Source organism: Telopea speciosissima, chromosome 7 (genome assembly GCF_018873765.1).
Source record: "Telopea speciosissima isolate NSW1024214 ecotype Mountain lineage chromosome 7, Tspe_v1, whole genome shotgun sequence".
Lineage (NCBI taxonomy): Eukaryota > Viridiplantae > Streptophyta > Magnoliopsida > Proteales > Proteaceae > Telopea > Telopea speciosissima.
Genome location: NC_057922.1, coordinates 27,796,675 through 27,809,764, shown reverse-complemented (window position 1 = coordinate 27,809,764; position 13,090 = coordinate 27,796,675). Strand labels below are relative to the sequence as shown.

The 13,090-nt window shown below is 35.7% G+C and overlaps 1 non-coding gene across 1 annotated transcript; it reads right to left on the bottom strand.

The window, feature by feature from the left end:
* Positions 1–5,783: 5,783 nt before the first annotated feature.
* On the bottom strand, positions 5,784–5,857 carry TRNAT-AGU. The gene has a single exon. It is a non-coding gene; the product is annotated as a tRNA-Thr (tRNA).
* Between the last annotated feature and the right edge of the window lie 7,233 nt (positions 5,858–13,090).

Genomic DNA, 13,090 nt, shown 5'->3' with positions numbered 1-13,090 from the left:
TCCATGCGATCTTAGCTCTTCGTCACTCTAGCAATCCAAGGAACTCGTACGCAACTCTTACGTTCGTCAAGAGAAAAAAAAATACACTGGCATTCTCTCACCTTTAAGATTTGTAGAAACTCTAATTACACCAACTATAGAAGGAGAGGGGAGAGAGAGGGAATTGCCAAATCATGGCCATCTCCCCTCCCTTTCCTCTTTTATAATTTTGGGTGCCCATATTATGTGGGCTTCCTTATTCGAGTGCATTTAAGAATTGTAATTCCTATGGAATTCTTAATCCCAATAGATTGGCCGGTGCTAACCATTTTGGCCAATATCATCACACAAAAATCATGTGCAACACCACACGTCACATGTGGTAAGGTCTACCAGGTATGCACACGCATCCTCAACTGAGTAATCCTAATGGGAAGAACCTCAAACGTTCTCCTCCCAATGATTCACAGTTTTGCAACAACAAACGACGAACTCAAGTTCTTGCTGAACTTCTCTGAGAGACGTAGGTATCAAGTGATCATCAGACAAAACAAAACCTCTCTCTCTCTCTCTCTCTCTCTCTCTTCTCTTATCTTTTTCCTCTTCTCTTCTTGAGACGGCTCTCTCCTCACGTTTCTTTCTTTGTGCACTAAAAAGGATTAGGTGCTAAGGCCCAAATGATTCATTAACTAGTAAGAAAACTGAGTTTAAAATCTGTCCTTGGTTAAACCACTTAGTTCGACAATCTTCTGTGTGTCATCAGGAAAACACTTTTATGTCCCCATCCAATGTCGGAATGACTTGAGACTTGCGCTATTTGAAAGAGGAATCAAAGATCTGCATCTTTCACATTTTGAGATACTCCACAATTTGTCATTTAGACACCCGGAAATGCCCTCAAAGTGAAATATTGTTCAAAATAGGAATTCTAGAAACAGTTATGGGATAGACACTCGAAACGATTTCTCCTTCGTCTGAACTCCGATTGAAGTGAGACTTAAAGCATTTGAATCTCCATTCAATAGGTTAGAATCTTTTTGTTTTGCTCTTCAACTAATTCTCCATCTAAGATAACTCAAATACGAAGTTGATGTCAATACAAAAACTAGTGTTCTGAAATTAGTTTATCCGCTGTTTAGGCCACTTCACCTTTATCCTTTATATTCATTGCACCTCATCATACATGCTTTCCAATTTCACATTTGTGAATATGCTTTGGCTCTCACAAGAACAAGATGACAATCCAACTAATCTGTAGGCCGTCATGCTAGGCTTCCTTGTGCATTTGCTCATACCATCTATGATAATTGTTATATCTTCATAGCTTCTACATTTTTCTAGCACTGCTAACCAATCCTCAAGTCATCTCACTGACACTATCTGTTGCCACTGCTCTGACACTATCTTCTACTACCCATGCGCTACATTCTTCACACAACCATCTCACTGACACTGATGACTTAGTGTATTAACAAATGACAACAACACCTACTGGTGTGTCCAACAATCTTCATTAATCTTAACTCCCCAAAGTAGTAGATATTTGTAAATTAATCTGATTAATTGCATATTAATCCCTCCACTAAATAATATCACATAATTACTGTTGAATCCCAGTCCATTGAACATGCTAATACATATATTTTGTGTCAAGTGATTTGACCAAAAAAATTTCTACAAATATTTAATAAAAGAATATATTAAAATATTAATTTTAAAAAAGTTGTAAACTCTTTACAGATTTGTTATCAAACCTAAATTTGTATCCAATCATACACAGACATTCTCTTTACTTGATATTCCCCAGTTGCACAATGGATTGTGTTGAGCGTCTCTCTCATTGACGATCAAACATCACGAATCCGATACACCGATATATAGTCAAAAAGACATCAACCATTGAGATGCACCAAAATTCATGATGCGTAACCGCAACAACAAGGACCAATTGATTTCTACTAACAAGAATCTTATTCTTATCAATTAGCAATGACACATGTACGTAAGGGTGTTTATTGATTTGATATGATGTAAGGGTTCGCTTCGGTGCAAGATTTCTTAGGTAAAACCTAAACCGAACCATTTAATAAACGGTTTCATATAATGAGAACAAAACTGTTTATATATGGTTTTATTAGATTTTTATTTTTTATTCAAATATCTTCTTTCCCTTTTAACTTTTTTTTTTATTGAAATAGATGTAAATTTAGCATTGAATTGAATTGTTCATCGCTATATGTTTTTATAATAATCGTAAGTTTAAAGTTGTTTATATTTTTTACTTTTTTTTATTCAAAAGTTTTGAATGTCTTTTAATTTTTTTAGTGCGATTTGTTAGTTTTACCACAATTGTTTATTGTAATCCTGAATGACTTAATTTACTATGAATATATTAATTGATTTTAAACGGTTTATCGTTGGTTTAAATTGTTTAATTAAACAGTCTCACTTTTAAAACTAAAACCAAACCATTTATTAAACAGTTTCACAAATTTAGTGTAAATGACTCGGTTTAGTTTTGATACCTTTACATGTAAGATTCTCGTGTGATCTTATACTATGCACATATTGTGCACTCACACTTGTGCCTTGGAATCTCTATTCAACAGGTACCTGGGCGTGTGTAGTGCACTGCCCTTGCGTATAGATACAGAGGCATATAAAATGACCATTGTGCCCCCATGGATAGTAGAATTTTCCGGGCGATGGTCATTTCACATGCCCTATATCTGCGTGCGGCGTGCACCGCACAAGTGTCTGCCTCGCATATTGTGCACTCATGGATAGTAGAATTTCCCGGGCGATGGTCATTTCACATGCCCTTATATCTGGGTGCAGAGGCAGCGCACCGCACACACAAAAATTATTTTAAAGAATGACATGGGTGAAAAGATATCCAAGGAGTGGAAAGGCTGGACGTAGCCAAAAATGGTGATGGTCCTAAGAGTTGCACCGGTTGGTAGAGTGTTGTTTCAAGTTGATTGGTAATTCTATTTAAAAATGGAATTGATTTAAGTATATTTTACATGTTGAAACGTGGAATGGCATTATGATTAGTCTTATCGGTTAGAGTTCAAATTTAACTTTTGTATGTATAGTGAAACTTGTTATGGACTTGTTTCTGTTTAGGCCTTATGGATAATACCACTCCAACTAGGGGACAAATATTTCAATTTTATTTTTTAGGACTACCGGACAGCATAAGTCAATATACTACATTAGTTTATATTATCTAATTGGAGAGGTTCCTGGTAGTGGTAGGCCAAACACTAGTTTTGGGTTATCCTTCAAAGTCTAATTTTGAACTAGTTCTTTGTGCATACCACATGGTCAATGATCATTATGGATCATAGAACTATATTGGTTGGGAAATTTTGTGAGGGTTTGGCTTTAGATTTTTACATCTAAGCATGAAGTACCTAACCCATATAAGCCTAATATTTTTTCACTTGAGATGTGTAACCATGTTTTGACTGTTGTTTGATCGGACTTGATGATATCTTCAAGTGGATCAGTGCTAGGCCACTTGGCCTCAGTATCCCATTAATGATAATTTGTTGATGCAATTGTTTTGTGTTTTATTATTTTATAAACTTATTTTTATTGTATCGTAGAAGTTGATAATATGTTCAATAGATCAAAATTGGTTGACCTTCTTGTTGGTTGTTTATTAATAGAGAAAATTTATATTGTATAATGTATATTAGTCGAATACATAGTTCATCGGTATTTATGCATGTAATTATGTACATATAAAATTACATAGAAACTTGATTTTTATTGAGTGAAATGCGAGCAAAGTTGCTTGGGTAAATTATAATAGAAATGTTAGGGTTATTGTTTTTTCCACAAAGGATACACTCATTATATTAACATATATGTATGGATGTGGTAAATCCAAAATATGGATTGAGAAACATATAATTTTTTTTTACTGTTGAGTCTATTTTTTAAGAGAGAAATAAAGTCAAGTAGAATGGTTAATCTCTACTTGGAAATAGAATATTATCAATGTGCTTAAATTTGATGCTGTAAGTGTTACCTTAATTCAAAGGTGGCATGTACGAAAATGTGTTGGTCGAGTGATTAATGGAATTGACAATATAATCTAGGTTATAAGTTCTACCATGATTTTACTGTTTTATATTTAGTTTTGTAAGAAGACCAGATCGGGAGCCACAAGACTAAGGATTTAAATGACAGATATATAATGATGACCACAACCGACACGTACTTTATAGTACCTTTAGGGTACCCGAGGAAACAACATATTTGTACAAAATTGTATAGTGTTACCCTGATGTATAGTAACCAACTTGAATACTCAATTCTCAAGGTACAAATTATATTCACAGATACCATAAACCATTTAACATATAACTTTCCATGGGTAATGGGTAAAAAATGGTACAAGAAAAAGTAGCAAATTAATAATGCACTACACAGACATAGTTCATGCTTGAAGCTCAGTCAATATAAATGAAACATCAAAAACTCTTTTTTGTCGGCTTGATATGGTCCAGGGAGCTTTTCTCACAAGCCTGGTCATGGAGGTGGACCACATATCAAAAGCAGAACCACCTCTAGCTTAGTAGATTGTCATCAAGTGCCCGGCTGATTCTCCTGGAGCACCTCTTCATTTTATGGGGATTGAGAATCCATTGAAGAGCAGCTGAGCAATAACATCCATTTATATCTCTACCACATCTGCTGGAGAGTTCGTCCGGTTTCGATTTGATTTTTTTTGTCCTATGTAGGTTTGGATTAGATCGGGTGGGTTTTTTGGAACAGTTTTGTATTTTTTGGGATTAGGGATTTTTTATATACTGTTGTTATCTGTTTGAGAGATGTGAGAGAATGTGTTTGTATTTGCTTAACAGAAATAGTGGATTCGTACTATCGCTTGATCGTAGATGTAGCCTTCCTTTTGGAGGTGAACCACATAAAATCTTATCGTGTGTGTGTGATTTCTCTTTCTCTTTGTATTTCTTCTACAAACTCGTCATTCTACTACATTGTTTTTATAACACATCCCCAAAAACACGAAGATTTTTAACCATTTGTATCACCTTGCCTGGAACTGCCTTAAACAGCCCATAAGCCACAGCCAACCTCTCACTATGCAAAAACAGTTGTTCCTTCTCCTGCTCCTCCAAGTCCTGCAGAACAAAGCTAGTTTCTGGTACATAACTTCTCCTCTTCATCTCCATGTCCAAATCCTTCAGCAAAAATAATAACCAGGATCTTTCTCCACTGCTGTAAGCCTGTCACTGCCACTAACTTAAGGAGATTCACTGCTTTCATCAAGATGCTTTGATTGACTAAGAAGATCCAACAAGCAAGTATAATGCTGCAAAGACGGATTAATTCTGTATTTTTCTTTTTTCAATCAGGGAATTAAACAAGTGATGACCTTTGTCAACTAGACCAATGGCTGCAAGCATAAATTAGTCTGGCAAATCTGACCTCATTTGTGTGTTTAATCCTGCCAAGACCATCTCATCAAATAGAGGCGATGCTTCCTGCACCAACTGTACTCATAGTTCAAGAAACCCAATGAAAATCGTCCAATCTACACTTAGAATATCTATCAACAAATCGGATGACAATCGATCAAGGGAAAACATGTTGGGAAGATATGGAGAGGGTTCGGTTGGCGAGATTGGCTTGATTGTGAGCGGCAAGGGTTGAGGCCCATGAAACAGGGTGTCGTAGGGGCAATTCATCGAACAGGTAAAGTGGGGAGTGGCTCCCATTGTAGGTACGAATCAGTTGGGTCAAAAATTAAGTATACAAACAAAAAGTGCTCTCGTTGAGAGTTGAACTCAAGACCTCCCGCTTACTAAACGGGTGCTCTAACCAACTGAGCTACGAGAGCTACTATGAAAGGATAACTGCTCTTTACATAATGATGTATATAGTTTTGTTCAAACGATGAATCCAGATAAGACAGACCTGGCGGAAAATATGAAAGGGAAACAAAATGCTACTGGGCGTGGGCGTGGGCGTGGGCGTGTGCAATACGCTGTCCCTACGCCCAGACACAGGGGCGAGCGAAATGATCATCATGCCCTTGGGAGCATGGTGGTCATTTCGCTCACCCCTGTGTCTGGGCGCAGGGGCACACCAACACAGGGGCATGACACCGCACACACCTAGGTAGGGTTCTTTCTCCCAACGCGAAAATATCAAATTTATATTTAGCAAAATTTTTCCTATGCCCGTAAGGGAGGAAGAATCGCTTTAGTCATTGTTTTACATTCCAATAAATCATAATCATTACATCTAGGCCATCAAATATGAACTCATTTGTCAAATTTTATAGTACCTTCAACCAAACATATTGTACAACCCATATGTAAATATACATACTAAACTACAAATGCGATTTAATGTTGATATACCCTCATTTGAACATACAATATAACGCAAATTGGAATTAAAATATAGGGCACGAGATCGTTACGTGCAATATAACACAAATTGGAATGAAAGCGTGCTTGGTCGTGTAGCCCTTGCACCAGCACAGGGGTCAATGAGGACACATGCAACGACATCATAATATGGAATTTTTTATTTCTTGAGGTACTGGGTGGTAATTCCGCATACTCCTATGTTTAGACGTATAAGCCACACGATCAAACATCTTTCTTTTTCCCTAAAATATATTATATACGTATATGAGAATGATTGTTTTGAATTTCATGAGAACCTATATGCGATTAAGCTTGTTGCTGGAGAAGAAATCAAAATTGTAGCCTAAGAGGGAGATTATTGCCAGAGGAGAAGATTATATTGCTAGAGAAGTTGTTATTCTTTCTTCTCTTAAGTAACCCAAGGCTATTTACATTTAAAAAAATATGTAACCCAAGGCTGTAATGGTGGATTTATCACACATTACAACCTCTCTCTCTCTCTTTCTCCATCTCATGCCAATACTGACTAATTATCCATGCATTGGATTCACAACATTCAACTGTGAATGAGAGAGAATTTCAATAAGGAATCCACTACTCAAACAAAAAGAATATCAAGTGAGAATCCGATGATTATGATTGGACAAAATTATGAGATTGATGGAAATTTAATAAATCGTGTATATTTGATTTTAAATATAATTAATATGTTATTTTTAAATATTTTATCAAATTTTTACGTCCAATACACGATCGAGATTCCATAATTTAATGTATCTGATAGATTAGGGTTTTGATGTTGTTAGTATTCCATGCTCATTAATCTTCTGGTGATATTGTTAAGTAGATAGATCAAGAGTGGTATTGTTGGATTATACCATGTTTATCATAAACCCTAACATAAGGGGGTGATGTGGCATTGCTGTGCCTCAATAGATTTTATCATAACACATAAAGTTGGGGTTAATATGGCATTAAATTTATAAGGCTTCAATAATTTATCATAAACAGTAAAATGAAGGACAGATGTGGGAATGTTTGTGGTCACTTTCTCCTTTAAGCTCTAAACTCCTTTTGGTTTTTATGTTTTTGAAAATCCAATCTCACCTATTCCGCACATCTCTGAGCCCTAAGGTTTATCTTCTTTTTTTTTTTTTTTTTTTTGGTGAAAAGCCCTAAGGTTTATCAAATTCCCAAAACTGAGTAATTCTGCTAGTTTTCATGCAAAAACATTTCTCTTCATTGTCTCAGTAGTCCCACTGATTTTTATTTCATTATAAACACTCGTATTGAGGTCCGCAAATCAAATAAGGAAGAAGGTATTCGTGGGTTGTTCAAGCTTTTCCTAGGAGTATGGCATGGGTTACTTCAGCGCCGTAGCTCCTGGTACTCGGACATTAGCTTGAGGCATTTTCTCTACCCCTTTTTACCCTGAAAAAGCAAGGTCACCTTGCGTCCTTGAACCGATAACCAGCTTTTGGCTAACCTAGCCTCCTCCGTCCCTTGGGGCCAACAAGGGGTAGTCCTCAACTGGATTCAGATGATTGGTGGGTGAACCCTTCATTTTATTGTGGCAAGAAGATAATGTATCACAATTTATTTTAATATTGCAACCGCATCTAATTTAAATTATTTTTGTTCCATCCTTTCAATGAAACATGTGATCTATATAATTGCCTACATGCCTGAGATTACATCCAATGTCACATGCTTATTACCGTTTGTCTTTTTAGTGCTTCGTCTTCCATAATTTGAATGCTTCATTCTAATATCTTCAAACTCGTCCCAATATTAAGAAATACAAGTCTTCTTTCGTAGTACATGTCTGGTATTTTTTTTTTGGTAAAGGTACATGTCTGGTATTAGGAGCTATGCATTTGTTAAGAAATTTTTAGAAGATGGATTTATTATTCTTTTACTTTATGTTGATGACATGTTGATCGTTGGACAGGATATCAAAAAAATTGATAGGTTAAAGAAAGAATTAAGCAAGTCTTTTGCCATGGACTTGGGACTAGTGCAACAAATTTTAGGCAAGAAGATCTCTCATGATAGGAAAGTAGGAAAAAATTGGCTATCACAAGAAAGGTACACAGAGAAGGTGCTTCAGAGGTTCAATATGCATAAAGCAAAGTCAGACAGTTCCCACTTGCAAGTCACTTCAAACTGAGTAGTGAGAAGAACCTTTCAACTGAGCAAGGAAGAACAGAGATGAAGAAAATTCCTTATGCATCAGCTGTATGAAGTTTGATGTATGTTATGGTGTGTACAAGGCCCGACATTGCACATGCAGTTGGAATTGTGAGTAGATTTCTTGTCAATCCTGACAAAAAACACTGAGAAGCAGTCAAGTGGATTATAAAATATCTCATAAGTTCATCCAATGCATGTTTGTGTTTTGAAGGTGATAAACTTGTGTTTCAATGATACACAGATGCAGACATGGCATGTGACACTGATTTAAGGATGTCTATATTAGGGTACCTATTTACTTTTGCAGGGTAGCAGTATCATGACAGTCCAAGTTGTAGAGGTGTGTGGCATTATCAACTAAAGAAGCTGAGTATATTATTGTAGTAGAAGCTTGTAAGGAGATGTTGCGGAAGGAGTGGTTCCTTCAAGAACTAAGTTTGAAGCAAGACAAGTACATTGTTCATTGTGACAATCAGAGTGCCATCCACTCGAGTAAGAGTCCAAGTTTCCATTACCAAACCAAGCATGTTGATGTAAATATCACTGGATTAGGGATGTTTAGAAACAGAAGCTTATGGAACTTGAGAATATCCATAGTGACAAGAATAGTGTAAATATAATGACAAAAGCATTACCCAAGGTGAAGCATGGCAGGTTTGGGTGTGGCAGATCCCTCATCGTGAGTCGGAGGGGGTGTTTGTTGGGTACTTATTCACGTGGAGACAGGGACCCACTTACCTTTTGTTTTGTGAAGGTGGTTTGACAAAATTGACTTCACGTTATCTTCTCAAATGACTATAAAAGGGGTAAAAGGCAGTGAGAAATATAACTCTTTCATTCTCTCTTTTTTGTTTTCCAAATTGTGAGACTATGATTCTGCGAGAAATTAAAAAAAATAGTATTATGGGTGCCCAATTACTCCTATACAAATTGTATCGTACAATGTAACGATGTGACAACGTTCTCCTGGTTCAAGGAAGTAGGAAAAGTGACAATTCTTCATATATTTGTCATTGCCAGTATTGAGGAGAGAGTACTGTACATCCACTTGTTATTTTCTATATCCAAGAGTGGGTTATTTCATTTGGTGCTTGGTAGTCTCTGATGTAACTAAAGAGGAATATTGTAACCTCATAATAATTTAATAGTGGAAGTTTTATCTAGACCGGGTCTCGTGGTTTTTGTCTTTTATCTTGAAATCATTTTCAACATAAAAACCGGAGTCGCCTTTTGTGATTTGGCTGCATATTCTTTGGTGGTGTTGTGTATCTCCATAAATTTACACACAAGTGATGAAGGGATAGTTTTACCCAACACTTTGCCCTATCAAAACTCAAAATCCATATTAATGGTTATTCCTCCATTCAGATTCTAGAGGAAAAGGTTCAGTACTGATGTCTCATACTGGATCATATAATTTTAAAAGGATGTCCCTGGTTTGATTCACTTTGAGAGCTCATTAATACTATAATAGTCAAACTAGAGTATGAGGAGAATTTTCCTTACCTTTTCCTCTCTACTATTAAATGGATCTTAGCTTTTTGGGTTCTCTTCCCAACTAAGAAGGTTGAGAAAAAGACACCCCAGAATCCATTCCATACTTAAAAATTCTATTAACATTAGATTAGTGGAAAGCAAGGATTTCCAAAAGAAAAACTAAAACTAAGGCCCAAAAACCTTTGCCTTTGGCAGTTACTCTCCTTCTACTAATCAAAATAACCTCTACTCATAAGAAGAGGGAGAAAGAGAACCAAACAACTCCGCAATAAAGGGATTATACTTTTTCAAACAGTCATCATTATTACCAACAGCCCAAATCTTTGCATTATGATGTAGGTGAATCTTTAGATGGTTCGACTCCATCAAGATTCTCATGTTGACTATTTTAATGATTTTTCTTTCAAATTCTGGCCTTGGAATTGCTATTTTCCTTTCAGAGTTACTTATTTTTTGTTTTTTGTTTTTAAGTGTGGGTGATGGCTTTGGAATTGCTTTTTTATTATTATTATTTTATTTTAAGTATTATCAGTGCTTGTGGAGAAAACAGATAAGGGTTATGCTCATCAATCCATGTTCTTAATCCTTCATGCTAAGCTTGAATTAGTTTTACCTTACATTCAGCGAACTAAATAGTGAGTACCACTTGAATTGTTCATTTTATGGAGGTATGGAACCTAAGAGAGTCCAATCTTATCATTGTTTGGCAACTGAGTATCTACTCTGTACAACAAATTTTCTTATTTTTACAGACTTTATATTTCATCTGCTTCGTAAATTATTAGTTTATTAAAGATTTTCTTTTGAGAGATAGAATTGTAATGTAAAGTTAGCAAGTTTTGCTCTTTTCTAATAAAAGACTTGTGCTGCCTGGCTTCTTGGCTGCTTATTGAATGATCATTCTCAACTAATCAATTTTGCAAACTTTCTTTTTTTTTTTCCCCTATTTAGATTTTCAGTCACTCTATTTTTGACAATTCCTATTTGGAACAAAAACTGTTTTGTTAATTTTGCTGGAGAAGTCAAGGAAAGTTTCTATTCAAAATGGATGGCCAATCTGCCCAATAAGAAGTAACTGTACAAGACATGCAAAAAATGATCCAGTGGCTAATAAAATATTAAGTATCACCAGTCATTTAGAACAAAAGCTTATGTTATCATATTTTTGAAGTGATCAAAGGATTATTCCTTCAAAACAATAACAAGTGCTTACAATGTTTAGAATTATTTAAGTAACTCATTTATTGTTTACTATGGTATTCCAAGAACTTGGCAATCTGATGATCATCAAAGTTTCCAGCTCTGGTGCTGACTGCTGATCAGTCTTACTATTGAAACCTTGAAGCTTTTCTATATGAAAAGAAAGAAGAAAGATCCTCTTTGATGAAATGAACACTTGATATTTAAGCTCATATTTCCTATCCACATTTCTTAGTTTATTACTGTAAGCAACATAAAGATGCAGCTGCCCAGGGTTTCTATTTTTGTCCCAACGATATACTATTATTTTCATTTTTTGGAATAAGCCTTCTATAGCTTCCTCTACCAAACTAGTGTTTGTGTTGTTTTCTTGCATACACTCTCTTTTCTGCATAAAGATCCCAACACTTAAAAAACTTACATCTTAATCAAGAACACTACAGTTAGGCCCTCTAACTTGGACTCGGCTACTGTGCAGCACCCTGCCCGGGCTGCACGTGCAGCGCCAGACACAGCGAAGTGTGAAGAGACCGCCTTACCCCTGCCTGAGCGCCTTGCCCGAGCAGGGGTGGGGCGGTCTTTTCATGCCTCGCTGTGTTCGGTGCTGCACAGGATCCTTTTGGCTCTAACTTGCCAAACTTTAACATAACTACTCTTTTTTTATTTTAGTATTCTGCCTCAGTGATTCCAATAAAAGAATGAAACAGTGAAAATACAAAGTCAAGGGTTTTGCAATATCATCTGGTATAAGGGTTGGATCATATCAATATAAAGTTCAGACACAAATATCAGGAAAAGGGATACAAACCTTGACTTTCTGAAATCCAGTCACACTAGTGATATCTATCAGTATCCAAAACCATCAAATACCCAACTTACAGTCTCAGTTTTTCCAGTAAGTATGAAAATTTAGTCTTTATGACATGAGTAGATCTCCAAAACAGTTCATGACACTATCATCAAGTACGCATTTCTATGTATTTATAAGCCATAATATACAGGTCCTCCGTTTGAATTCAAATGCACGTTTTTAAAACCAGATGATATTGCAAAACAGCATTCTTCATGATTTGTTTTAGATGTTCAATAATACTAAATTAAAAAAAAAATAGAAAGATAAAATCACTAATGGTCTCAAATCAGTATTAATTTACACAGATAGAGCATGATAAAGTGTTTCTTCTTTTCTTCCCCTCTGGTTGCAGCATAATACTAACAATTTTTAAAAAATTTAAAAAAAAAAAAGCAATTCCAAGGCCATCACCCAAACTTTTTTTAAAAAAAAAGGTAACTTTGAATGAAAAACAGTTCTTCCAAGGCCAAAAAAAAGGTATTAATCAAGAATCGATTTTTTAATTAATAGACCAACTACCTTCTTACCAATCAAATAACATTTTTTCTTTTTTCTTTATTCTTGTGATTTGGATGTCAGACAATGTTTCATTTGAAGTTTCATTCCCTTGTCAAAATTTTGGATCCACATACTAGCTTAATTTAGCTTTGTTCATTATAACATGCATCTAGTTTGTACATTCATTGATTCTCTCTTCTTCTTCTTCTTCTTCTTTTTTTTTGGGGGGGGTTGGGGTGGGGGGAAATGGGGGCAGAAGAGCTTGTTTCTTGTGACAAAACATGCATAGAGCAATCACAATTCCCAGAGACATCAGCACAGAGAGCCATATATAACCAGTGACTGAGAGAGCAAAATGTCCCTAAGAAAACATTCTGATCTGAATAAACATCGCTTTCTATGACAACTCCAACATTCAAGACATAAACACAGAATCTGCTTCTGATTTAGAACA